General features: G+C 46.7%; 1 protein-coding gene across 2 annotated transcripts in view; it reads right to left on the bottom strand.

Moving 5' to 3' along the window:
* Positions 1 to 22035, bottom strand: part of PIP5K1B (phosphatidylinositol-4-phosphate 5-kinase type 1 beta) — a 312168-nt gene extending 290133 nt beyond the window's left edge. The window contains exon 1 of one of the 2 annotated variants that reach the window (XM_045469367.1): positions 21540 to 22035. The gene's annotated coding sequence lies outside the window, so the exon portion shown is untranslated. The remainder of the gene's footprint in view (positions 1 to 21539) is intronic. The other variant, XM_045469368.1, reaches the window with a different exon arrangement.
* Between the last annotated feature and the right edge of the window lie 3757 nt (positions 22036 to 25792).

Below are 25792 nucleotides of genomic sequence, written 5' to 3'. Positions count from 1 at the left end.
AAACACAGAGCACTGATGGTCAGAGGGGAGGGGTAGCAGATGGGCAAAATAAGTGAAGGGGATTAAGACATATAAACTTCCAGTTATAAAAGAAATAAGTCAGGGGGGCATAAAGTACAGCAGAAGGAATACGGCCAATAATATTGTCCTTACTTCGTACGGTGACAGATGGTAACTAGACTTATTATGGTGACCGTTCTGTAATGTATGTAATTGTCCAATCGCTACGTTATACACTTGAAACTAATATAATAGTGTACGTCAACTATATTTCAATAAAAATAAATTAAGGAAAAAAAATACAGCAAGGGAAAGCAAAGAAGTGATTCGGCACTAATGAGTATTGATTACAGATAGGAAGTAAGTTAACTGAGTGAGCTGGTAAGTTGGTTGCTAAGGGAACACCTCCCTTGGGATAAAATCACACCACAGAGAGTGCAAAGTGTACGTGGGTAAGGACCAGAGGTGCGGAAGGCTCTTTCCTGTTTTGGAGCAAGAACATGAAACATTAAAACAGTGGAAAGTAGGGCGTCTGGGGGCGCCAGTCGGTTAAGCAGACTTCGGCTCAGGTCATGATCTCGCCGTTCATGGGTTCGAGCCCCGCGTTGGGTTCTGGGCAGATGGCTCGGAGCCTGGAGCCTGCTTCGGATTCTGTGTCTCCCTCTCTCTCTGCCCCTCCCCTGCTCGTGCTGTCTCAAAAATAAACAAACATTAAAAAGAAAAATTAAAAGAGTGGAAAACACCGGAGAAGGGAAGTTTAAAGACTTTCCGTCAACCCAGGCTAATTCTTTTCTACCATAAGGGTGTCTGCACTTGAGTTTGGGGCAAAAGCCTCTCTCTTCCTTGGAATGTAGTGTGCACAAGACGCAGGACAGCGACCTGGGGCACTTCTCTGCAGTAAGCGGGCAGGTCCATGAACTTCCCACTGGAAATGGTGGACGTGAGAGGAAGAAACTATTTTCCGGAGATTTAAAAGAAAAGCGAAGGTTTATTCGCATAGACGTCCATAACAGCTGAGCGTGGGAGAAAGGTGACAGTTTATGCCAGGTTTCTATTTCTTTACATTTGGTTCTATACTAGCTCATATTAAATGCTAAAAGCCAGCCACGGGAAAGCCTGGGACAAAAGTGATATCCCAACTAGCAAATACTCAATACGCTGAGGCACGTGTTTATTCACTAACCTTATTCTTTCGGTCTTATTTTCCTGGTTCTCGCCTCCCCTCCCCCAGATTTCCTCAATTGTTTCTACCCTATTATATTCATAAGCAATTTGGTCAGCCACCTCAAATTCTTTTTGAAATGAGTATATAAGTAAATAAAATCCGTAAATTTTGTAAGGTGTTATAATGATAACAGGTAAATTTTTTTTAAAAGGAAATTAGAGTGAAATAAATGGGCACTCGCTATTTAAGGGCTGCAAAACTTAATCTTGTTAATACGGCAATACTTCCCGATCTACAGATGCAATCCAGTCCCTGTGAAAATCCCTTTTCACAGAAATGGGTGACCGTTTGCTTTTAACATTCATATGGAAACTCAAGGGACTCAGAAGAACCAAAACAATCTTGGAAAAGAAGAACCGTCTTGGAAAAGAACAAAGTTGGGAGACTCACATTTTCTGATTTCAAAACTGACGACAAAGTTACAGGAAGCAATATAGTTGGTACTGGCATTAAGAAGTGACCCATAGATCAATGGAACAGAAATGAGAGTTCAGAAATACACCCTTTTATAGATGGTGGAATTGATTTTGGACAAGGGTGCCAAGACAACTAAGTGGGGAAAGAATAGTCTTGTCAACGAATGTTAATGGGACACACGGATATCTACATGCAAAAGAATGAAGCTGGAACCCTACTCCATACGATATACAAAAATTAATTCTAAATGGACTGAAGACCAAACTGTACGAGCTGAAACTATAAAACAATTAGAAGAAAATACAGATATAAATCTGTGACCTTGTATTTGGCAGAGGATTCTTAGGTAGGATACCAAAAGCCCAAGCAACCAAAGAAAAAATAAACAGGTTAGATTCATCACAGTTAAAAACTTTAATACTTCGGGGGCACCTGGGTGGCTCAGTGGGTTAAGCGTCCACCTCTTGATTTTGGCTGTCATGATCTCACCGTTTGTGGGTTCAAGTCCCACGTCATGCTCTGCACTGACAGCATGGAGACTGCCTGGGATTCTCTCTCTCTCTCTCTCTCTCTCTCTCTCTCTCTCTCTCTCTCTCTCTCTGTGTACCTCTCCCACTTGCACACAAGTGCCCCTGCTCTCTCTCCGAAAATAAATAAACTTAAGGGGAGCCTGGGAGGCTCAGTGAGTTAAGTGTCCAACTTCAGCTCAGATCATGATCTCACGGTTTGTGGGTTCAAGCCCCGCGTCGGGCTCTGTGCTGACAGCTCAGAGCCTGGACCCGCTTCAGATTCTGTCTCCCTCTCTCTCTCTCTCTGCCCCTCCCCTGCTCACACTCTTGTCTCTCTCACTCTTAAAAAAATAAAACATTAAAAAAATTAAAAAGATAAACTTTAAAAGAAATTTTATAAAAAAAATTTAATGCTTCACAGGACGTCATGAAAAAGCAAAAAGACAAATACACAGAATGGGAGTCTAGTTTTGCAAATCATGCATCTGTTAAGCACCTGTATCTAGAATGTCATAACAACTTAATTAAAATTAAAACTAAATAAAACTTAATTAAAACTAAAAAAAACTTAATTAAAATTAAAACTTAATAATAAAAAGACAACCCAATTAAAAATAGGTAAAGGATCTAAACAGACATTTCACGAAGGAAAATATACAAGTAGCCACTGAGCATAAGAAAAGATGCTTGAGATCACTAATAATTAGGGAACTGCAAATCGAAACCACAAATCAGTAAGATGATCCCTCACACCCAGAATGGTTATAATAAAAAAGCATGCATGAGGATGCAAAAAAAAAAAAAAAAAAAGGTTGATTTTTTTTCTCATTTCATTGAAAAAAAATGAATGTATTTGGATGTCTAGAATTTCCATTTATCCAAATATTTTACATTCAAGTTAAACCCTTCCTTCAAAAACGTGTACCTCTCCATACGCACCTCACACATCAGTCCACGAGTATATCCTTGCAATTATTCCTTTGTAGCCCAGGAACACATTTTTTAACTTAAGGTTTTTATTTAAATTCTAGTTACTTGACATGTAATGTAATACTGCTTTCGGGTGTCGAATTTAGTGATTTGTCACTTACATTCAATACCCAGGGCTCATCACAACCAGCGCCCTTGCTCCTTAATACCCATCACCCATTTAGCCCCTCCCCCATCCACCTCTCCCCATCGACCGTCAGGTGAAACACAATTTTTTAATGGTGTTTAAACATATGCACTTTATTCCACCTAGAAGGCAATCAGTAACAGTACCATGAGTCACCATCTCTATGTAGGCACACTGAACTACCGTCCAGGTCAATAAATCACCTTTAAGGAACGCATATGGGAGTACTGCGAATGTGGCATTTTCCCTTGTCCACAGAGGACCAGACTTCTCTAGCAAATCCTTCATGCAAACTTTCACTGACCAGCGAAACGCCATCAGTTTGGAAACACACTGCCTCTTCACGAGAGACAACACAGAATGTTCTTTTTTAACGTCCTTTTCCTTTTCTCAACCCTTTAAGGACTTCCCATCACACAAAATTCAAACCCAAAGTCACGGTCACGTGTAGGAGACTCTATCTGCCATGGCCCCGGGTTCTCCCTTCCATTCCCTCAGCTCTGGAGGTACCGGTTTCCACCTAGTACTCACACGAGGAACTCTGCCTAGCTCAGGGCTTTGCACTTTCCGTTCCTTCTGCCTGAAATGCTTTCCTCCAAACCTGTGTAGTGTGCTCGTCTATTTCGTGCAGAACTTTGTTTGTTACGGACTGAATGTTTGTGCCTCTCCCGCAAATTCCTACCTTGAAATTCTAACCCCAATGTGATGGTACTAGGAGGTAAGGCGTTTGCAAGGTCATGAGGTCATGAGGGTGGAGCCCTGGTGAATGGGACTAGTGCCCTTGTAAGAAGAGGCAGCAGAGGGAGGCTTCCTCTCTGCCACGTGAGGATACAACGAGAAGACGGCCACCTACAAAGGACAAAGTGGGCTCTCAGCGGACCTGCCAGCACTTCGATCTTGGACTTGCAGCTTTCACAACTGAAAGAAGTGAATGTCTGCACTGAAGCTGCCCAGTAGTGCTACATTTGTTATAGCAGCTGGAGCTAAGACAGTGCTCATAGGTATTCCTTGACCTCCCTTGGAGAAGAACACCCCCCTCCCACCGCTACCTCTATTCCACGCCTTGTCCCGCTCTAGTTTTTTCCCCACAGCATCTGGTATTAGATTACACGAGTAAATATCATATATTACACGTGTACAAAATACACGAATGATCTTATTAAAGTTATGTGTTAAATTATACACCATATGTTAATTACAAATTATATACTGCCCTCCCCAGCTAGAAAGGAATAATCCTACTAGTGAGAACTGTTAACAGGCAATGACACATCTGTTGAACTGCGAATGAATTAAAGTTAGGGACCTCTTTAGAAGACTTCAGAGAACGAGCCATGGTAGCATTAAGGACTGCGCACCCGAGGCACTGGGGGGTGTCATGTCCATCGTCCTCCATGAGACCTGATCCAGAGGGATGGTTCTGGAGCTGGACCACCCGGCTCTGAAATCTGGCTGTGTGGCCTCCAACACCGTACTTAGTATCTCTGCTCCGTGGTTTCCTCACTTACAAAATGGTAACTGTACCTACCTCACGGGTCGCTATGAACATTCAACAAGTTCATGCATGTTTATCGTTTAGAAAGTACCTCGAATGTACTGAGTACCCAGGTAAATGCTAGGTATTCGACAGCTTGGTTACGCGAGGGTGCTTCCTTCCTTTATACAACTTTCCAATTGTTGACGGTTTCCTCCGGCATTTCTTACAATATTCAGTTCTTACACTCTACCCATATCAGTTTCTTCATGTTACTTTTTACCTCTGTGTTCTAATTCGCAACATACCAATGATTTATCACAGAAAGGCACATGCAAGGTAACGTACCAAATGACACAGAGAACTTCGTGACCACGACCGCCTCCGCATTTTCCTGTTCCTGCCACAATTCTACCAAGACAACTGTTGTCAAAATTTTCTGTTTCGGCTTCTTGGTGGTCATCTCCATGACCTGATCACATGCTTCAATGCCTCATTCTTGATACATGATAGGAATTTCCACCATACCATTTTAATTCTTCTCATTACCTTCCTAATGCAAAGTACTCAAGTCTTCATTGGTGTCTCCACCCATTTTTTTTCCTTGACTGAAGCAAAACTGCTTTTGTTCACAGACAACATGATTGTCTACATTAAAAAAAAAAAAAAATCGATGCATGCCACAACAAAGTTACTAGAATTAATACGGGAATTCTGTACCTTGCCCAAGAACATGTAAGGACATCAAATAAACATGACTTGATATTCAACATCATTAGCCATCAGGGGACTACAATGTGAAAGCACAATGAGCCACCATTATACACTTACTAGAATATCAAAGATGAAAAAGACTGAGTGTATCACGTATTGATGAAAATTCGAAGCAACTGGAACTCTCACGCGCCAACGGTAGGAAGGCAAGATGGCACAACTCTGGAACGCCACCAACTTTTAACAAGCCTATCTTAGTCCCCCGTTTTAGGAGATGAGGACTTTAGCACCTGTTTTCTCACCTCTCTCTGCCTTCATGTCATCCCACCTCCTGCCAGTGAGACCTTTACTCTGTGGAGGTTGCTACCATTTGCCATCTAGCCTACGAGCATAACCAAGTCCATCGTGCTTAGGCCACAGTCTGACTATAAGGGCAGAAAACCAAGGAAGTGCACCTGTATGATTATGATTATGCCACTAAGCCAACTCCCAGGTTGAGCAAGGAATTCAAATTTTGGCCCCTGACCCGAAGTCATGACTACAGATCTCACGTCACAACCCCTGTTCCAACGACGTTAAACTCTGGGAGTTCCCTTCATTTCTTTTTTTTTTAAATTTTTTTTTTCAACGTTTATTTATTTTTGGGACAGAGAGAGACAGAGCATGAACGGGGGAGGGGCAGAGAGAGAGGGAGACACAGAATCAGAAACAGGCTCCAGGCTCCGAGCCATCAGCCCAGAGCCTGACGCGGGGCTCGAACTCACGGACCGCAAGATCGTGACCTGGCTGAAGTCGGACGCTTAACCGACTGCGCCACCCAGGCGCCCCTTCATTTCTGATCTGGTATTAACCCATGTCAATAACTGCCATCAAACCCCTCTGCCATTTGATACAGGTCATCAGGTCACAAATTTTTCTGTCATTAAGTTTTCATCTCATTCCTCATTTAGGGGATGTCCAATGAGCTTCCAACAACTTCCCATAGGTATTAAAATAAAAGTGCTTTCTGGATGACTTCTAGGATCTTCTCCTACACCACCTAAAAAGGCATTCACTTGGAAACACTGACCATCTCTGTATGTGAGGCACGGCATTAGGCGAGCACAGTAAGGTGGGATGATGACAACCATCCACCGTACAATCAAAAGTGAGTAAGCAATGAACTTGTTTCATACACTGAGCAGATGTTCTAGTTTAGAACGTGTCCTATGAATTATCTGCTGCCTACGAACATTCAGTTTCTTTAACAAGTAAACCTGAGTTTCACTTTGACAGCCCTCCACCTTTAAAAATAAAGGTATGCTGCTCTCCTCATCTATGACGAGGATGGGTTTAAGTTCTGGAAGTCTCATCAGGCTTTGGCAAAGCATCCCACTTGTCACCCTTGACCCCTGGGAATAAGGAAGGAGAATTCTTTCATGGGAACCCAGTCACAGCAGATGTTACATCCTTGGCGTCAGAACTGCTTACCCACGGGCTATAAACGGGGCTGTCCGGAGCCTCACCTCCTTCTGCAGCTCTTACGAAATCATGTGCATGAGGCTTTTGCTCTAAGAACCTCAAAGGCCTTCATTTCGTGTGGCCTCACGACATGCCTTTGAACTAGCCAGGAGCCACTGTATCGATTCTCATTCAACAGATGAGGGGGGAAAAATCTCACACAAGACTGTCAAGCCACGTGACCAGAGGTCATCAGAATGTCAGGAGAAGGGCGGGATGAGCCAGGATCCTCGCTTCTCAGGCTGGAACTCTTGCCACATCCAGATTCAGCCTGTGCAAATGTATGCAAAATGCTGTCTAAAAACACAGGAAGCAGGACCCAGAGAAGCCAGGAGATACACTCTGTGTGAAGTAAGGGTAGGCACAGGGAAGCTGTCGGAGGGCTCTTCTCCTCCTCTCAAAGTTTCAAATAGAATAAAAAATGACAAGACTTCGGCCCTCGTTTTGTGGACCTTTCTGTCAGCCAAATTTCATTTTTTCGGGGAAAGACGGAACATCCTACCTACAAACCCATGATAAGCAGGGACTTTCAAGTTAGTTCAAGGCACAAGCATGAGTAAAACTCCTTACAGAACTTTGAGTTATTCACCTTTATACTTCAGTCTTCTAAAACGGAATAAAGGTCTGGGGCGCCTGGGTGGCTCAGTCGGTTAAGCATCCGACTTCAGCTCAGGTCATGATCTTGCAGTTCGTGAGTTCAAGCCCCACGTTGGGCTCTGGGCTGACAGCTCAGAGCCTGGAACCTGCTTTGGATTCTGTGTCTCCCTCTCTCTCTGCCCCTCCCCTGCTCACGCTCTGTCTCTCTCTCTCTCAAAAATAAACAAACATCTTTAAAAAATTAAAAAAAAATAAAATAAAATGGAATACAGGTCAATCACAAGGGGTGACTATAACACGTGGAAGACGCTGGAGCCATCAGGGAGGGTGGGAAACACGGAGAGACAGAAGACATGATCCGTGCTGTCAGGCCTCTGCATCTGCTTGGTGAGATAAAGCTGAGAACAGATGAAAAGCCAGCCTGTAGGGAAAACTCCCGAAAAGTCAGAACAGCAAGAAACCCAAAGGGAACGTGTGCCGAGAAATCCCTTCAGGGCAACTGAGTGAGGGAATTGGTGGGATCAGAGAAGCTTTCCAGAACCATGGTACGTATGGGGGGGGGGGGGGTCATGAAAATCTGATGCCGTTCCCTTAAACGGAAAAGAAAATGAAAGATCCAAAAAGAATAGACGTAAGAAGCCAAGGTACAGATAAGTAAGCTGCAAAGGAAGAAAAGTGAATGAGGCTGGTTCTCAGACATTTTCTCTTCTTTGTCTCTAAACCCATTCAGCCAAGTCTCATTTCATCCACAGCTTCAGACACTGGTGAGCAACCCTAACACTGTCCTCATCCCGAGGCTCTCTCCTTAGAGCCATACTCATAAAGCTTCCTTCTAGACCTTCTGCCTGGTGTTCTACTCAATTTCAATCTCATCGACTCCCACGACCTGAAACGCCGCCCGGAGCCAGGGACCATCACAGCCAGTCTTCCCACCATAGACTTCTCCCCTCACAGCCACACTCCACCTTGCCATCCCACGGGTACCTCAAACTCAAGTTCAAGGCCGGACTCCTCATCACAGCCCTTCTGCCACTGCCAATGCCTACACGCGGCCTCTTCCCAGAACCAGACCATCACTCCCCAACCTCTGCAGCCGCTCCAGCCAGAAGCCAGAGAACCACCTTCCACGGCTCCTATTCCCTCAAAATTCACATGTGAGCGGTCGCCCAGTCCTATCAATTCTCCCTATGACATCTCCAATCTGCTCACCCTTCCCCTCCCTCTCTACCTTCACTGGACCCTCATCTCCCCTGTAACTAACCCCCCACCCTGTCTCCAGTCCCTCCCCCTCCCTCGTCTCCCAAACTACGGCCCACGTTGCTGATCTCACATAAAACACGAGCTCAACACTCGTCCCTGAAAATCTTCTAGCTGTTGCCTCATTGCTCAGAGAAGAAAAGTTCACACTCCTTAGCACGTCTAAGAAGATGTCTCCGGTCTGGCCTCAACACCCCGCTGCAGCCCTGTCTCCTTCCACCCACACCAACCCTACGCAATATGCAGTTACACGGCTCCAAAATGCACCGAAACCTTTCTGACCTGTCTTCTTCTATGCTGTGCCTGCTAGAGAGCAAGCATTCAAGAAATGGTACCTGTAGGGGAGCCTGGGGAGCTCAGTGGGTTAAGCGTCCATCTCTTGATTTTGGCTCAGGTCACGAGCTCACAGTCTGTGAGTTTGAGCCCCAAGTCAGGCTCCACACTATCAGCATAGAGCCTGCTCGGGATCCTCTCTCCTTCTCTCTCTCTACCGTGTGTGTGTGTGTGTGTGTGTGTGTGTGTGTGTGTGTCCGCTCTCTCTTTCAAAATAAATAAAGAAACTTAAAAAAAAAAAAGAAGAAGAAATGGTACCTGCAGTCACACTATAGTCCTACAAGGACAGCAGGGACAACAATGATAATGAATGGTCCCTAAGGGCCAGAGTACAGATGGTTTTGTGGACCAAACAACAGCACTGAGATTTCGGGCACGGTAAAGCATTTAAGCGTCTGGGGGCCTGCTGGTGACAAAATTATAATCTCTGATAGCAGATATTATCAATGATTAATAGAAGGGGGGATGTGGAAGCCAATGGGGAACCTGCCACGATAGTCCAAGTAACAGGTGTTCGTACATGAAATGTAAGTGAGAACAGAGAACAACGTGCTTTTGTTTAATTTCTCAGGACTTGGAAGCTGCACGGAAACAAGGGTGAGCAAAATAAACGTCAGTGAAAGTTCTGAAAATAGGTTAAAAAAGAATGAGGGGATCTTTGATGAAAATTGAGAACTTGGGAAGGGAGATGGGTTCCGTTTTTTAACAAGTGACAGCTACAGGAGACACCTGGGCGGGGGGGGGGGGGGGGGGGGGGGGGGACTCATTCGGTTAACTGTCCGACTTCGACTCAGGCCATGATCTCACGATTTGCGGGTTCGAGCCTCGCCTCGGGGTCTGTGCTGACAGCTCGGAGCCTGGAGCCTGCTTTGGATTCTGTGTCTCCCTCTCCCTGCTCCTTCCCTGCTTGCACTCTGTCTCTGTCTCTCTCTCTCTCTGTCAAAAATAAACACTAAAAAAAAAAAAAAAAAATTAAAAGAGGAAGGGGAGCTGGCAAGTTGAAAATAGACAGTTGTAGCCTAAGGACATCAGTTACTCACCCATTCAACCACTCTTTGCACTGGACACCTTGCTAGGTGCTGGGACAACAGCAGTGACCCGTACGTAGTCCCTCCCCCGGGGAAATCACTTCCCAGTGAAGGAGGCAGACAAGGAAGGAACCAGTAAAAATGTAACTGCAGGGACTGTTAATGATCGTCTCCGGAGCTGCTACGTGCACGTGTAGGACGCTTAACACTCAGTTTCCAAACGCTTCCAGACGTCTTCTGATTTACGCGGCAAGTGACTCTGTCTTATATAAAGTTTGCACAAGATGAAATGCTGCATCATGGTCACGTTTATAAATAGCCACTTGGGAGAGGGAGTTTCTGACAAACCACAAAACTGAGTAATGGGGCCCAACCTTCCACAAATCTCACAGGCTGCATTTCCATTCTGTTTTCTACAAACAGAAACAAAAGTCATGTTTCCCTCTCAGCCCTCAGCAGGAGACAATTCCCATTTACTCCACTTTCCACAAATCTTCGCTGCATCGTCTAACTGCATGTCTTGGGAAAAACAATAAAAAGGCATCATTTAAATACAGCTTGCTAAAGCGACAACACTAGTAGGTTTTTTTGTTTCTCTGTAAGGCATTTCTAAGCCTCCAAAGAGTGTGGTTCACCTTCCTCCTTAAAAATAAGTTCCACTTCCCTGGGGCGCCTGGGTGGCTCGGTCGGTGGAGCGTCCAACTTCAGCTCAGGTCATGATCTCCCAGTTCCTGAGTCCGAGCCCCGCGTCGGGCTCTGTGCTGACAGCTCGGAGCCTGGAGTCTGTTTCAGATTCTGTGTCTCCCTCTCTCTCTCTGCCCCTTTCCCACTCACACTCTGTCTCTTTCTCTCAAAAATAAACACTGAAAAAAAAATTTTTAAATAAGCTACATTTCTCCATTTAAAAAAAGTTAACTCTCTCATATTCACCTTCATGGTTTTAGTGCAGGTTTTAAGTCTATTTTCCAATGAAAGGAGTACATCAGGAAACTGGGGAAATTTTTCGATGGCACTTCTCCAATGGGAAGAAAAATATCTTCAGTTATCTACCTCTAAAGGCATCAAAGATTAAAAATGAAGCTGTCACCAAAACACCCATAAATTACAACTCCGTTTACGTTAAATTAAAAAGTCAAGCAAGTGTGCTCTATGCCACCATGTAGGAAACACATAAATATTTTATAAAAAGAAAAAAGAAACCATGAGTATCTCAGCCTAAGAGGTAGAAATTTATGTATCTGAACAGCCGCAGAACAGGGTAAGAAAAACACACTCTTTATTGGCCAAAAAAACAAAGTGAATGAGGAAAAACTAAATCTTGCTTGCTTTACATCAAGAACTCTTGAGGTCCCCCCTCAAAAGCTGCGTTTTTCTCTCTTTTTTTTTTTTAAATATCAATGTCAGCGCCTAATACGAATTTATTTGGGAAATCATTCAGACAGCTTGGGTGCTATCTGGTTCCCAAGATCACAACAGATTCTCAACAGCAAACAACGAATGAAGGGGCAGTCACTGCTGAAAGTCACAGATAAAGGGCCAAAACAATTTTTTTTTTTTTTTTTTTTTTTTTTTAAGAAAAGGCAGATGCAATTTTCAAAGACGGTAAAGTGGGGCTGTTTGGTACAGGGGCAAAGAGCTTCGCATCCCGAATAGATCCAAAGCTATCACTTTATTATAGCACAAAAGACACACTCTGTTCTGTATAATCTTAAGAACTGGGGAAGGTTGTGACAACTTTGGGGGAATGTTCCATGCAAATGTTAGATGTGACAGATTAAGAGACTTCAAGGAGCAAGCAAACTCTTAGCCATCAGGAAATTCACTCCAGAAGCAAAACAGCCTATCTAAGAGTTCTGAGTAGCCCAGGGTTCTCTGGCTTAAGCTCCTTTCCTTTTGTGATTGGAGAGGCAATTAAAATGGGCAGTCTCAAAGTCTCCGTGAGTTTCAGGCAGGAAAAAAATAAAAAACACTGTCAAATGGTTCTTAACGTATTTTTAAAGCCGGGTTCGTTTTTTCTTACAGTATTCAGGGTCTTGCTAAAATAAGTCAGTGCGAACTTTGGGATGAGGCTCATACGAAAAAATAGAGACAATACCTCCGTATAAAGGCGCTGTTTCACCACTGCAACTTACCGATCCCGTGTTAACAGGAGAGGCCTGTAAGTTAAAGCGGGAAGGAACATCTCCGAAAATACCAGAACACATCTCGTGTAGTACACTTTTCTCTCATGAGACGTTTCTTTGGACTGTATTTGTTGTTTGTAGGTCTCTGGATGCGGAGTTTCAACACAGAATGATTTCTTAAAGGGCACTGACATGGCCATAAAGGCTTGTACGATGGCCTCGATATTTGGGTTCCCTGTAATTCATATATTGAAATCCTAACCCAGTGTGATGGTACTAAGAGGTGGGGCCTTCGGGAAAGGATTAGTTATTGACATTGGGGCCCTTATGAACGGGATTAGTGTCCCGGGGAAGAGAAATCCCAGAGAGCCCCCTCATCCTCTCTCCACCAAGTGAGGGTCCAAGAAGTCAGTACTCTGCAACCAGAAAAGGGACCTCACCCAACCCAGACCGGGCTGGTGCCCTGATCTGCGACTGCAGCCTCCGGGACTGTGGGAAATAACCCGCTGTTGTTTCTAAGCGGCACCGTCTGTGGTACTTTGTGACAGCAGCCTGAACTAAGATTAATACCGGTCTTTTACTCACGGTTCAACTGTGACTGAGCAACTGAAAAGCCATGGGCAGAGATTAGTGTGGAAGGGCAAGTCCTGAGAGGCTATGCAGGAGTTCACCAGCCCACCTACCCGGAGAGCCACAGAGGCCAGGATGTGTCTGCTTCCCTGAGGACAAGGACGCGCGTGGCGACAAGAATGCGGCCGGCACAGTCTAGGCCACCTCGACTGGCCTGGCTGCAGCTGGGTGATGGACAAGGGGAGGGCCAGAGAGGACTCAGGGGCCCGGGGAGGCTCTGGCTAGAGTCCAGGGGAGGGATGAGAAGCTAGGTTAGGACGGAATCAGCAGGAACAATGAGAAACAGACGGGCGGGGGAGATGTTCACAGGAAGCAAAAGCAACAGAAATGGGACGGGTTGGATGCCCTGGGGTCAAGGACGGCTCCTGAATGTCGGCCTCCTGTGACCTGGTGGATGGCAGGGCCCATCACAGAGTTAAGGAACCGTGAGAGAGGACCAGGGATGGAGAGAGACCAGCCTCCTGGTCTCAGACGAGTCAAATCTGAGGTGCCTTTGAGATACCCAGGCACGAAGTCCGTAATGTTAATTACGTAATCTAGAGCTCATAGAGAGGCTCAGGTGGGAGAAACAACTTCTAGATTCACTTGTGTCTTCCTTTTTTAAGCTCTTCCCCCAAAACTTCATTTCGTGGTACAACAGCACAAAGCGGAGAAAAGCATGTGGGCTTTATTTTACTTTTTTTCCAACGTTTATTTATTTTCGGGACAGAGAGAGACAGAGCATGAACGGGGGAGGGGCAGAGAGAGAGGGAGACACAGAATCGGAAACAGGCTCCAGGCTCTGAGCCATCAGCCCAGAGCCCGACGCAGGGCTCGAACTCCCGGACCGCGAGATCGTGACCTGGCTGAAGTCGGACGCTTAACCGACTGCACCACCCAGGCGCCCCATTTTTGCATGTGGGCTTTAAAGTCAGAAAAGCCGTGGGGTGCCCAGGTGGCTCAGTCGGCTAAGGGTCCGACTTCGGCTCAGGTCATGATCTCCCAGTTCGGGAGTTCAATCCCCGCATCGGGCTCTGGGCTGACAGCTTGGAGCCTGGAGCCTGCTTCAAATTCTATGTCTCCCTCTCTCTCTGCTCCTCCCCTGCTCACGCTCAGTCTCTCTCTCCTTCAAAAATAAATAAAAATATTTTAAAAAAATGTTTAAGTCAGAAAAGCAGTGACTGGAACCTTAGCCCCACTCTTACTGGCTCGGTGCTCATGAGCCTGTGAGCATCCGAACAGCTTTCCCTGTCCTCCACTGTTAACAGGGATGCTGGGCCCCCCTTCAGGTACACAATGCAGATCCAAGAAAGAGCACTTCACATCACAGGTGCCTGGGATACGTTAAGTTCTTGGTCGAGCTGAGCCAGACCATGGTTATGCTTTTTTGCACACCCCACAGCAGTGGCAGAGTCTGGGCCAGGTGTTCTGCCAATCTCTAGCATGTTGAACTGGCTTGAAATACCCTGGAAATTGTCAGAACGCCGCCAGTCTCCTCTTCCCAGACACCCGTCAGCTCATGGAATGATTCCTTTACCTGCTATCCTCCCGGAGTCACATCCAAACCTGAGTTATACACAGAGCATGGCTCACCCTTCATCACCTAGATACCCTGGTCTGTCTCCCAGTCCTGGCAGGACCCATCACTTAGCAGGGCCATGACTATCAAGAGCTTTTGGGGTGCCCAGATGGCTCAGCTGCTTAAGCGCCTGACTCTGGATTTTGGCTTGGGGCACGATCTCACGGTTTGTAAGATCGAGCCCGGCGTCTGGGCTCTGTGCTAACAGCTTGGGAGTCTCTCTCTCCAACTCTCTCTGCACCCCCCCCAAGTGTGCTTTCTCTCCCTCAAAATAAATAAGCTTAAAAATACTGAAACTTAAAAAATAAAAACTTAAAAAATACTTTCTATATATATATTAAAAAAAAATCCTAGGGGCGCCTGGGTGGCTCAGTCGGTTAAGCGGCCAACTTCGGCTCAGGTCATGATCTCACAATCTGTGAGTTCGAGCCCCGCGTCAGGCTCTGTGCTGACAGCTCAGAGCCTGGAGCCTGTTTCAGATTCTGTGTCTCCCTCTCTCTGACCCTCCCCCATTCATGCTCTGTCTCTGTCTCAAAAATAAATAAACATTGAAAAAAAAAATTAAAAAAAAAAAAAAAAGAAACATCAGCTGAGCCTTCAGAAGTTTTCACCTCAAGGACTTGCCCCGTAGATGATCACAAGCTGGCTTAGATACGCACTGCATGTACTTAGGAGTTAGGGATGTTGAGGCCCTGGTTTAACAGTTTTGGAATGTTTGGTTTCGTGCTTGAGAAGTTCTTAACAGTTTGCTGCCGTTCATTTTTGAGCGAAGAGAAAGGAATAATAAGTCAACTCTCGAAACAGAGACCTTGCTTCATACTCAAGCCACAATCTAGTCACCTAAGCAAGCTCTGTTTCCTCCCCCTGGAGGACTCGGCATTCCCGTAGAGCTACGACAGCTAGTGCTTAAGAGCTGTCTTAGAGCTGCACCTGTTCGACTCCAGTGCCCTCAGGGGTGGTCCAGTTCATCTGCACAGCACGGATGGGACTCATTCATTCATTCAAATACTAAGCAGGAACCTACTATGTACCAAATACTTGAGAAATCATGTGAAACAATCAGGACTTCTGCCCTCAAGGAGTTTCTACTTTTTTTTTTTTTTTTTTAACGTTTATTTATTTTTGAGACAGAGAGAGACAGAGCATGAACAGGGGAGGAGCAGAGAGAGAGGGAGACACAGAATCTGAAACGGGCTCCAAGCTCTGAGCTATCAGCACAGAGCCGGACGCGGGGCTCGAACTCACGGACCGCGAGATCGTGACCTGAGCCGAAGTCGGACGCTTAACCGACCGAGCCACCCAGGCGCCCCAAGGAGTTTCTACTCTTAAGTTGAGCGGGAGTTTGGGCAAAGGTGGTAGAAAAACAAGTGAAACACATACATGTACAAGTATCCATTGTGAGAAGTGAAGAAGACAGAGGAAGAAGGTTCTCTTTAGGTCAGATGATCACAGAAGGCCAAAGTCCCAAGAAGAGGCACGCTTAAATTCATTAACTTAGAGAAGCTTGGGGCACCTGGGTGACTCAGTCAGTTAAGCGTCCGTCTTTGGCTCAGGTCATGATCTCATAGTTAGTGAGTTTAAGCACCGCGCTGGGCTCTGTGCTGACAGATCAGAGCCTGGAACGTGTTTCAGACTCTGTTTCTCCCTCTCTCTCTGCCCCTCCCTCACTCGCCCTCAAAAATAAACAAACATTAAAGAAAAAAAAAAACACAACAACTTAGAGAAAGTCCATTCTTATCTGTGTGCCTGAACCAAACTCACTACTAACCCACTCCAGGTGCTTTAAAAATATGTCAATCTGGTACTTGTAAATAATAAAAGAAAGGGCACATTTTATATCCAGGTTAGAAGTAAAAAAAAAAAAAAAAAAAAAAAAATCATTCCCAGGCATGCTGGTTAAAAAGATTGGGTCTGGTGAATAAACACTGTTATGTGATGAAAAATGAAGGACCCCTATCAACTGCTGAAACTACTGATGTTTTTAAATGGTCTGAAAAAAATAAAATCATTACAATAATTATGAAAACATCCCAGAGGTGTGAAGAGCATTATTTGTCTGATGCATACATCATTCACTACCCATTTATTAAACCCCTACTATCTGCCAGCCCCGTGCTAAGTTCCAAGAATACAAAAATAAAACCTGGTGCCCAACCTTTCCCACTGATAAATATTAGCTCAACACGCATGAAAGGCTTACTACTCCCTCAAGCAGGTCATAACATTGCTTTTCATCGCTCCAGTGTTTTCGTTTCCTACTTTATCAACAAATGTTAGGACCAAAGATCCAGATCTGGACAGAAAGGCTTAAATATCACCTCGTTCTTACCAAATAAATTTTTTTTTTACAGTCCTATCTTTCGTCCCAGAACTTGAGCTCCGATTCAAGATAATTCTACTTTCTAGCCCACTCGCCTCTGTGCCTGAAAGTCCAACCCTTGCCTGCACAACCTCTACTGAAATACACATTCGCCCATTTTTAGTGGAAGCAACCGTGTCCACTCAATGCTTTGCAGTTCATCACAATTTTGCAAGTGCCTTTTTAAAACTCTCAGAGAAAACAAGTAGGTCTCCAGAAGTCGCTCCCCCACGATGTAAACTCCCCAAAAACACACTGCACACCTGTCGTTCATTCATTCCCATAAACAACACAGAAGACTTTGGACCAGAAGGACACATACTTTGCGTAGCTCTCCATTCAAGTACAAGTTGTAACTTAAAATAATGCCAAGGCGCTGCCGGCTGAGTCAACATGTAACCACGTGCCGATTATTATCCGTATTTCAAATACACCTTACCCAGGAGTAACCTCCTGTGAGTACAATTCCTGTATGTTCTTCTATCACGGTCTCCTTTATATACCTCCTGCAAAACCAGACAGAAGTAGATACGATTGTAACTGGAATACACAAAATCAAGCCTGTTTTCTCGGGCCTCATCTTTTATACTGAAAGGAGCCTGGCTGAATAAAATACTTCATCAATGGCAGCCAATTGTTTTCTATACGGTATTTCAAAAATTTCATCACTAAACTAGGTTTAGATTTTTTTTTTTTTCCAAAAGAAAAATATTAAATAAAACCGAAGGCTAGGTTTCCTCCCTAATTTTCCTTGCATTGAGAATTGCCATACATGAATCCACAAATGAACAGCTGAGCTACATAATGTACAGTTCTAACTGGGCAGCTTCTAAAAAAGAAAGGACTCTTTCCAACTCCGGCTAATACACTTGATACAAAGAACACATTTCTGCAACAAATACATTTAGGACTTGATGTTTTACAGTGTAGCTAATGAAGGTTCTAGCCATAGTTAAAAATGTATTTTCCCCCCCAGGATATCAAACTTCGGACTCCCATTTAACTGAAGTACAAGCAAAATGAAAATGCAAATTAAACGTATACATATTTATGACTTCACTGGCTCTACAGCAAGGCCACCTTTGGCTTCTGGTTTTATTTACCAGGAAGAGAAGCCTGGAAAACCACCATACATTTGTATTTCTATTCCAACTGTTCCCTTTCTTCAAGCGCTGGTTGGAACAAAGTATTAATTCTGAGTCTGATGTTCTACGTAAGTCAGGAGAATCAGCGTGAATAGATGAAAACAGACAAACATTTTCTCTCTAATGGTGTCTGCTTGGATGAGAAATTTACAAATCTCCATACTAAATCGTTTAAAATTATGACAGTTTACTATTACTAGTAAAGAGAAGTTTTCTGTTAATCTCCATGATTTTTAAAAATCAAGAATGCACCTTCACCACAGAACCCCCAGCGCAACCTTAAATGTGAACCTTCCTAAGAATTCTTGCGAAACATAGGTGGGACCCTGAGTAAGCCAATTCACCTCTCGATGCCTCAGTTGTCTTACCTGTAAAAGCGACAAGTCTCTGAACTATTTAACATTTAAATTCTTTATCACGAAGACAGACACCTCAATCCCAATGGCTGGATCTGTTCATAATATTTAAGAACCATTCTAATTCTTCATCATTCTTCTGAAAATAAACACACAACTTCTGTGTATATGGGAAGGAGGGGTGGAAAGAGGACCCTTAAAGGGAACAGAAACTAGGTTGGTTTTGTTAATTAGGTTTCCTCTGTGAAACCTCTAGCCAGTATTAGCAGCTGCTTGAAACTTACTCAAAAAAAAAAAAAAAAAAAAAAAAAAAAAAGAGGTAGGTTTCTTCATCTCAAGACTCTTACAAAAGGGCATAAGTCAATGTCTAGCAATGCACAGCCAGCTACCCATTGCTAGCAACTAATGGAGGGAAAGGGGAGCAAAAGAGCCTGACAGAGACAACATGAGTCTATTGCCTACGTGGAGAAAGAAAAACTCTTCTTTATATGATGTATTCAGGAAGGAGAGTAACAGGCACCTGTCTCTGCCAGCTTCAGGAGGCGCACCTCCTGTAGGTAAATTACCTTATGGGTCAGCAGATGTTGGGAATTTACATGGCGAGACACTTGCTTTGTTTCACAGCATGTGCTTTCCTTATGAGTGATTTCATTCACCCCCTTCATTCAACAGCTATTTCTTGAGTGTTACTACATACAAACTCCAAAGCTAAAAATATACGAAAGGTATGAGTTGACTGGGATAGCCAAGTGAATCTTAATATGTATTTTACAGTAGATCAGCCCAGCAGGATATTTCCAAGTCAAATAGTAACACTAAACAATACGGATGCTAAGTTTAAAGTGCCCTCGGAATTTTCTCCCCCTCACTAAGTGGGACGTGGTCAGTGGGAAGGGGGAGTAAATTACAAGGGGAAGAGCTAATTAGCTAAATCCCTTACTCAAGGCAGGGTGAAAAAACTTTCTTTCCCCTAGAGAAAATGATTAGATGGATTAAAAACACATCAATAAGCATTATAAAATGCTAAGACTAGAAAGAGAAAAATAATTCATTTTTAATTTCTTACTGTGTATGTGGGACACTTGAAGCTCAGAAGTGGTATGATTTGGCCCGGGGTCACACAGCCAAAAAGAGTGCCTGAACTAGAACTCAGGTCACCGGCAGACATGGTTAATAGTCCCCCAACGTACTGCAGTATCCTTGATGTCCCCTCATCGCCATCAGAAGCGCAATGATGGCATCATTTGCAAAGCGGTGAGCGGGACATCAAGAGCTCTGTTATCTTGTAACCTCTACTAGCTTAGGCAGGATACCATGGAAAAGCCCCATCCCGGTCTAAACCTCAGTTTCCTCATCTGTCAAATGTGAACAGTGATTCACAGTGAGACAGCACAGACCACAAGAAATGCAGAAGCACTCTGGCCATCGTGAAAACCTTAAAATTCAGAGCCAGCACTACGGTGATGGCGGGGGTGGGGGGGGGTGGGGGGTGGTGTATTTCAGAGAACGTGGCTGTGACTCTAATTCCAGCCTCCAGTTACCTTGGTAAATCCCTGAATCTGTGGGCCTCAGGTTCCCACTGCGAGTATGTGCTTAATAATCTTTGCCCTGCCTCCCCCAGAAATGGTTAGAATTTAATGAGCATTGAAAAACATTCACTAACAACAAGGCACGGATTCAAAATGCAAGGTATTATTATTAGATTTCCTCTAGTCTTAATTTGGACAAAAATGTAATGTGGTTTTGCCATTCAGTTCTGAACAGTTTTCTTTCTCAACTAAGATGTCATTATTCATGAGGCTCAGATTTCACCGCTTTCTCCCCGGTATTCCTAAGTCTCCACTCCCATTACTGAGCATGGAATGCATCATTCCCCTCAGCACCGAGACTAGGTGCAAGGCTCACTCAACGAACGTGCCACCGGCATGGGCTTGGCTGAGAAAGGCTTTTTTTCCCAGGGCCTCCTTTCAGCTGGAAATGCTCTGCCCGAAGCTTCCATGAACGTTATTCTACTTCATCACATTAGAGGGGGGATGAAACCAACCCTTGGGCCTTTCTCCAACAACTGCAGAACACTTCAGCCTTTCCACGGAAAAGAGACAAGTCTGGGTGGATGCTTTTCCCCCGGAGGGGCAACCGAGGATCCCCAAACCCATGCTCAGGAGTGCTGATGGGGAGACCCGATTTTTTTTTCTTTGCAGGAGACTAACACGTTCTGAGGCCCAACCTGTCTCTCAAGGGTCATTCACCTTAGAGCTCCGGCCCCTGGGAGGCTGAAAAGGTCCTGCGAAGACTGGGTTGGTGGGTGTTGGGAGTATCCAACACTCTGCCTTTAAAAAGCATCAGAGTAACTAGCATTTCCTTGTTGAGAGCCCTGATTTTAGTACATCAGATGAAAGAATTCATCAGCCTATCCAAACAACTTCTCTGGAACAGGTTTCTACCCGACCATGCTGGGCACCAGAGACCAGGGAGCCGGGGCGGTGAGGGGGGGGGGGGCGGATAAGAATACAACGGGCTCATCTGCATAGATGCGAGATAAGCAGACTGGTTGCCATCAGTTTTGGCGACTCCGGGCACCGGCCTGGCATATCGAGCCCTGGCATTCTCCCTCTCCGTTGCCCCCACATTCCCACCCCTCGCCCCAGCTGTTGAAGCGTCACGTTAACGGGGCTGGGGGAGAGAACAACGCGAAACGCCCAAGTCGGCTGATGCATATAGGCTGCAACCGTTCCGCACCTGTGCAATCCGGCTTCGGCGCCAGAAATGACCAGAACACCGACTCGCAAGCCCCTCTTGAGATCCCAGGGGCGCCTAACAAGTTCGCCTCTGTTTATTGCCCGGGGAGGGTGGGAGATCCCACCTTCTGCTGCCAAACTCAGCCGGTTCCTCCGAAAAGGGGGGGGGGGAAGCTCCCCCTTAGGTGAACCCAGAGAGGTCCCCGAGGGTTACTGCGGCCGGAGGGGATCTGGGCGGCGAGCTAGTGGGTGCTCGCGGGGAGCGCGCGGCCGTGGCCCCAGCGGAATGAAGGTCCCGCTTCGGTGGCCACGCACAACCTCCACCCTACCCCCAGCACTACGCCGACAAAGTGCGAACGTGGAGAGACCTCCGGGGTTGGTCAGGACGCGGAGCCCCCCCAGCCCCAGCCCTGGAGGAGGGTCTAGAGAGGAGGGGCCGGGGACGCGCAGGAAACTTACCTCACCCGGGCAGCATTCGGGCGCCTCTGCTGTCGAGACCAGTTGCGCCACAGTCTGCAAGTTGTCGGGATGTAGTTGCTTCCCCCCCGGCGCCGGGAGATCTGTGCCGGCGAGGGGCGGGAGGGGCCGGAGGGTCGGCGCGGGCGGGGGCGGGGCGCGGCGCGCGGAGCCGGCAGGTGCCGGGCCGGAGCCGCGGGGCCAAACTCGCCCGGGACGCGCCGCGGCGGGGGCGCGCGGCGGCGAGTGTGCAATGCGCGCGCGCCGCGGCGAGTGTGTGTGTCCCCGCGTTCCCCTTCCTTCCCCGCCAGTCCTCCGGCCACACGGAGCGGCGAGCGGGCCTCCGAAGCCCCGGCAGCCGGAGCCCCCCCTGCCCGGCGCGGCCTCAACGCGGCGCGCTTGGGGGCCGGGAGCCGAGGAGCGGCGGCGCCCCCAGGGCTCGGGCGCGGGCGCGGGTCCCGGCGCAGTGCGCGCCTGAGTCGGAGCGAGGCGCGGAGAGAGCAGTCGGCGCGGCGGCTGCCGCGGCTCGGGGAGGCTGCAGGCCCCGCCCGCCGGCCGCCCAGGCTCTTCCCCTTTTCTCTCCACCCCCTCGCTCCATCCCCGCACGCCCTGCAGGGAAGGCAGACCGGTTTGCAGCGGCGGCGGCGGCGGCGGCGGGAGCCTCCGCCGCAGTCGGACTGGGCGCGGGAGTCGGTGCGGAGGGACCGGGCGCTCCGTCCGGCCGCCGCGTGCCTAAGACGGAGAGCGGGGCCGGGGCGGGCCCCTAGGTCTGGCGGGTTTCTCCAGGGCTCGCCACGGGCTCCCCGGCCGTTCTAAAGTCTTGGAGCCCCGCTAAACAGAGCAGTATTTCGGAGAGGTCACCCCCCCCCCCCCCCCCGGCCTGCCTCAGGCCGCTGAACTCCGCAGCGCCCGGTCGCCTGCCCGCTGGACTGTGCTTGCGCGAAGCCAGCGTTTAAGCACAGGTGCCCCCTGCACCAGGAAGGGACAGCTAGGATTCCAAGGCGCCGGTGTCTCCCCTTGCAATGACAGCGGGAGTCCCCAGGAAGTAAGACCTACCCAACAGGTAGGGTAGGTTGGCGAAGGGGTCCCGGGAGACAGAAGGCTGGAGGGACGTCGAGAGGTCAAGAGCGGATGGGCTGTGGTGGGAGAAGGGGACACATCGTGTTGATGGCGCTGAGCGGGCGTGGGGGCACCTGCAGTCTCACCAGATGTTGGGGGAGAGAAGAGAGGGTAGGGGACAGATGTACGGACGCTCTGGGGGAAAAGGCCGTCTTGAAAACGATAGCTGAATTTACTTAATAGGAACTGAAAGGCACCCACCGGATCTTTCCCAGATGAATGGAAGCTAGTGGTATTTCTCACCCTCATCATTTCCTTCCTTTTCCTTGTTTAAAAAAAAAAACAAAAAACAAAAACACTGATGTAAAACGTGGGATACGTTCCGTTGGAGGAAAAGCACTTCATGGCCCCTATCCTCACATATCCCTGGCTTAGCGAGTCACAGACAATTTCTGATTGAAAGGATGCTTCCTAAGCTCTCAGCAAATGAACACCTCTTTTTGGTTTTGAAATCTTCTTGTACCTTTCCCCCCCTTCCTTGGGTAAGTTTGTAATGGTTTTAATATCAGCTCGGAATGGAGCATAGTCATTCCTTGGTAATGCAAATATCGATTATTTCTTGGACAGTTTTTCCAGCCTACCTCCTCTAGATGTGTCCGGCCATTCCTGGGAGTTTTAGGGCATCACGTGTTGAGGATCCTGGGACTTTGTCCTGGCTTTTTTTTTTTTTTTTTTTTTAATGTTCTTTAACGCTTAATTCCTTTTTGAGAGAGAAAGGCAGAGCAGGAGAAGGGCAGAGAGAGAGAGAGGGAGACACAGAATCCGAAGCAGGCTCCAGGCTCTGAGCTGTCAGCACAGGGCCCGACGCGGGGCTCGAACTCATCAACTGCGAGATCATGACCTGGGCCAAAGTCAGACACTTAACCAGCTGAGCTGCCCAGGCGCCCTGACTTTGTCGTGGTTTTATCTTAGCATCGCAGACTCTTCGAAGTTCAGAGCAGGAACACACATTTAGTTCCGCTTGATCGCTTTGCAGAAGAGAAAACTACTATCCAAAGACATTAAGTGACCCAAGAGCCAGAAAACAGGTTCCCTGACTCCCAATTCCTGAACAGGAAATAACAGAGGCACTGGATTAGCAAAGTTCAGTTTGGGGTTGATAGAGGGGGCGCTGGAGGAAGAACAGATCCAAGGACCCTTCATCTGCCTGCAGTGAATCCCTGCATAGGGGGCAGCACCACACCGCTGTAAGTAGCAGGCTGGCTAGGATCTGGGAATGGTGATCCCAGTCTCCCCTTCTCTGCTCCTCTGGCCGCTCTGAAATCCAGGGAGTGGAAAATGAAGCTGCTTCCCAGAGTGGGAAAGGCAAATGTAAAGTCCGTTTTCAGTGTTTCCTGGGAATGCAGGGGAGGTGAGAACAGGTAAAACCAGACTGAAATCACGGTGGATCAGAGGGGAGCACGCACATTACATACAGATGCATGCATATACGTGTAACACAGCCCTTCTTTCCCACTACCTCCCTTCTGTTGAGCCAGCAGCCTTAGGTTTCCAGAGAGAAGTCACAAAGCAGACTGCCCACTGGCTAATTAGAAAGCTAACTCTTACTGGGGTGCCTGGGTGACTCAGTCGGTTAAGCAAGCATCCAGGTCATGATCGTGGGTTTGAGCCCCGCATCGGGCTCTGTGCTGACAGCTCAGAGCCTGGAACCTACTTCAGATTCTGTGTCTCCCTCTCTCTCTGCCCTTCCCCCACTCATGCGCGTGCTCGCTCTCTCTCTCTCTCTCTCTCTCTCTCTCAAAAATAAAAACATTTTTAAAAATTAAAAAAAAAAAACAAAACTCTTATTAAACAGGATTCTAAGGAACTCTGCCAAGAGTCTTAACATTATCATTACTGTGAATTAACTCATGGAACAAGGGACCGCATAGTGATTGGTCCTACATGAGACATGCATTTCTTCCCAATTCTGTCTCTCCGTAGATAGCAACAGAAATTGGGGAACGTCACCCTCTAATGGAAATAAAACAACATCAATATCAGAGCAAGAGCGACTTGGCAGAAAGCTTGGAAACATTTAAAAATTAGAAAGCGCTCATCTAATTGTTTTACCTAATTTCACATGTGACTTTTCTAGTTGCTTCTAGGTTTTAGTCCAACATCTTACTGCCCTTTAATACTCCCCTGTGAGAAATATGCAGATTCCTTATGGTAGATTTGATGCCTTAATGGTTCCAATTAATGGCCTCCCTTTATCCAGGCCCTTTTTCTTCAATTTCGTAGTCCCCTCCCACCTTGGGCTCACCTGTACGATTTACTTTGGCCAGTAGAACATCAGTAGACTTCATGTAAGCGAAGCCTTGAAAATTGTTCGTGCAACGAGATAGCTCTACGTACCTATTCGAATTTCCGACGGAAGAACGCTGATGGTCCCAAACACTAGCGAGGATATAGAGCAACAGGAACTCTGAGTCATTACTAATGGGGACGCAGAGCAGTACAGCCACTTTCAAAGACAGTTGACAGTGTCTTGCAAAATGAAGCACACTCTTTCTGTATGATCCAGCCGTCCTGTTCTTTGGTCCTTACCCAAAGGAGCTGAAAACTTAGTTCCATGTAAAAACCTACATGACAGTGTGGAGGCTCCTCAAAAAATCAAAGATAGAACGACCCCTATGACCCAGCAATAGCACTACTAGGAATTTATCCAAAGGACACAAGGGCACATGTACCCCAATGTTTATAGCAGCACTTTCAACAACAGCCAAGTTATGGAAAGAGCCTAAATGTCCATCAACTGATGAATGGATAAAGAAGATGTGGTTTATATACACAATGGACTACTACTTGGCAATGAGAAAGAATGAAACCCTGCCATTTGCAGTAACGCGGGTGGAACTGGAGGGTATTTTGCCTAGCGAGAGAGGTCAGTCAGAGAAAGACAGATATCATGTTTTCACTCATATGTGGAACTTGAGAAACTTAACAGAAGACCGTGGTGGGGAGGGAAGGGGGAAAAATAGTCACAAACAGAAAGGGGGGCAAACCACAAGACACTCTTGAATACAGAGAACAAACTGAGGGTTGACTGGGGGAAAGAGGGGAAAATGGGTGATGGGCATTGAGGAGGGCACTTGCTGGGATGAGCAGTGGGTGTTGTATGTAAGCAGTCAATTACAGGAATCTACCCCCAAAAC

The sequence above is a fragment of the Leopardus geoffroyi genome, chromosome D4, assembly GCF_018350155.1.
Source record: "Leopardus geoffroyi isolate Oge1 chromosome D4, O.geoffroyi_Oge1_pat1.0, whole genome shotgun sequence".
Taxonomy (NCBI): domain Eukaryota; kingdom Metazoa; phylum Chordata; class Mammalia; order Carnivora; family Felidae; genus Leopardus; species Leopardus geoffroyi.
Note: the sequence above shows the minus strand (reverse complement) of the source record. Positions and strands in the feature narration are given on the sequence as shown.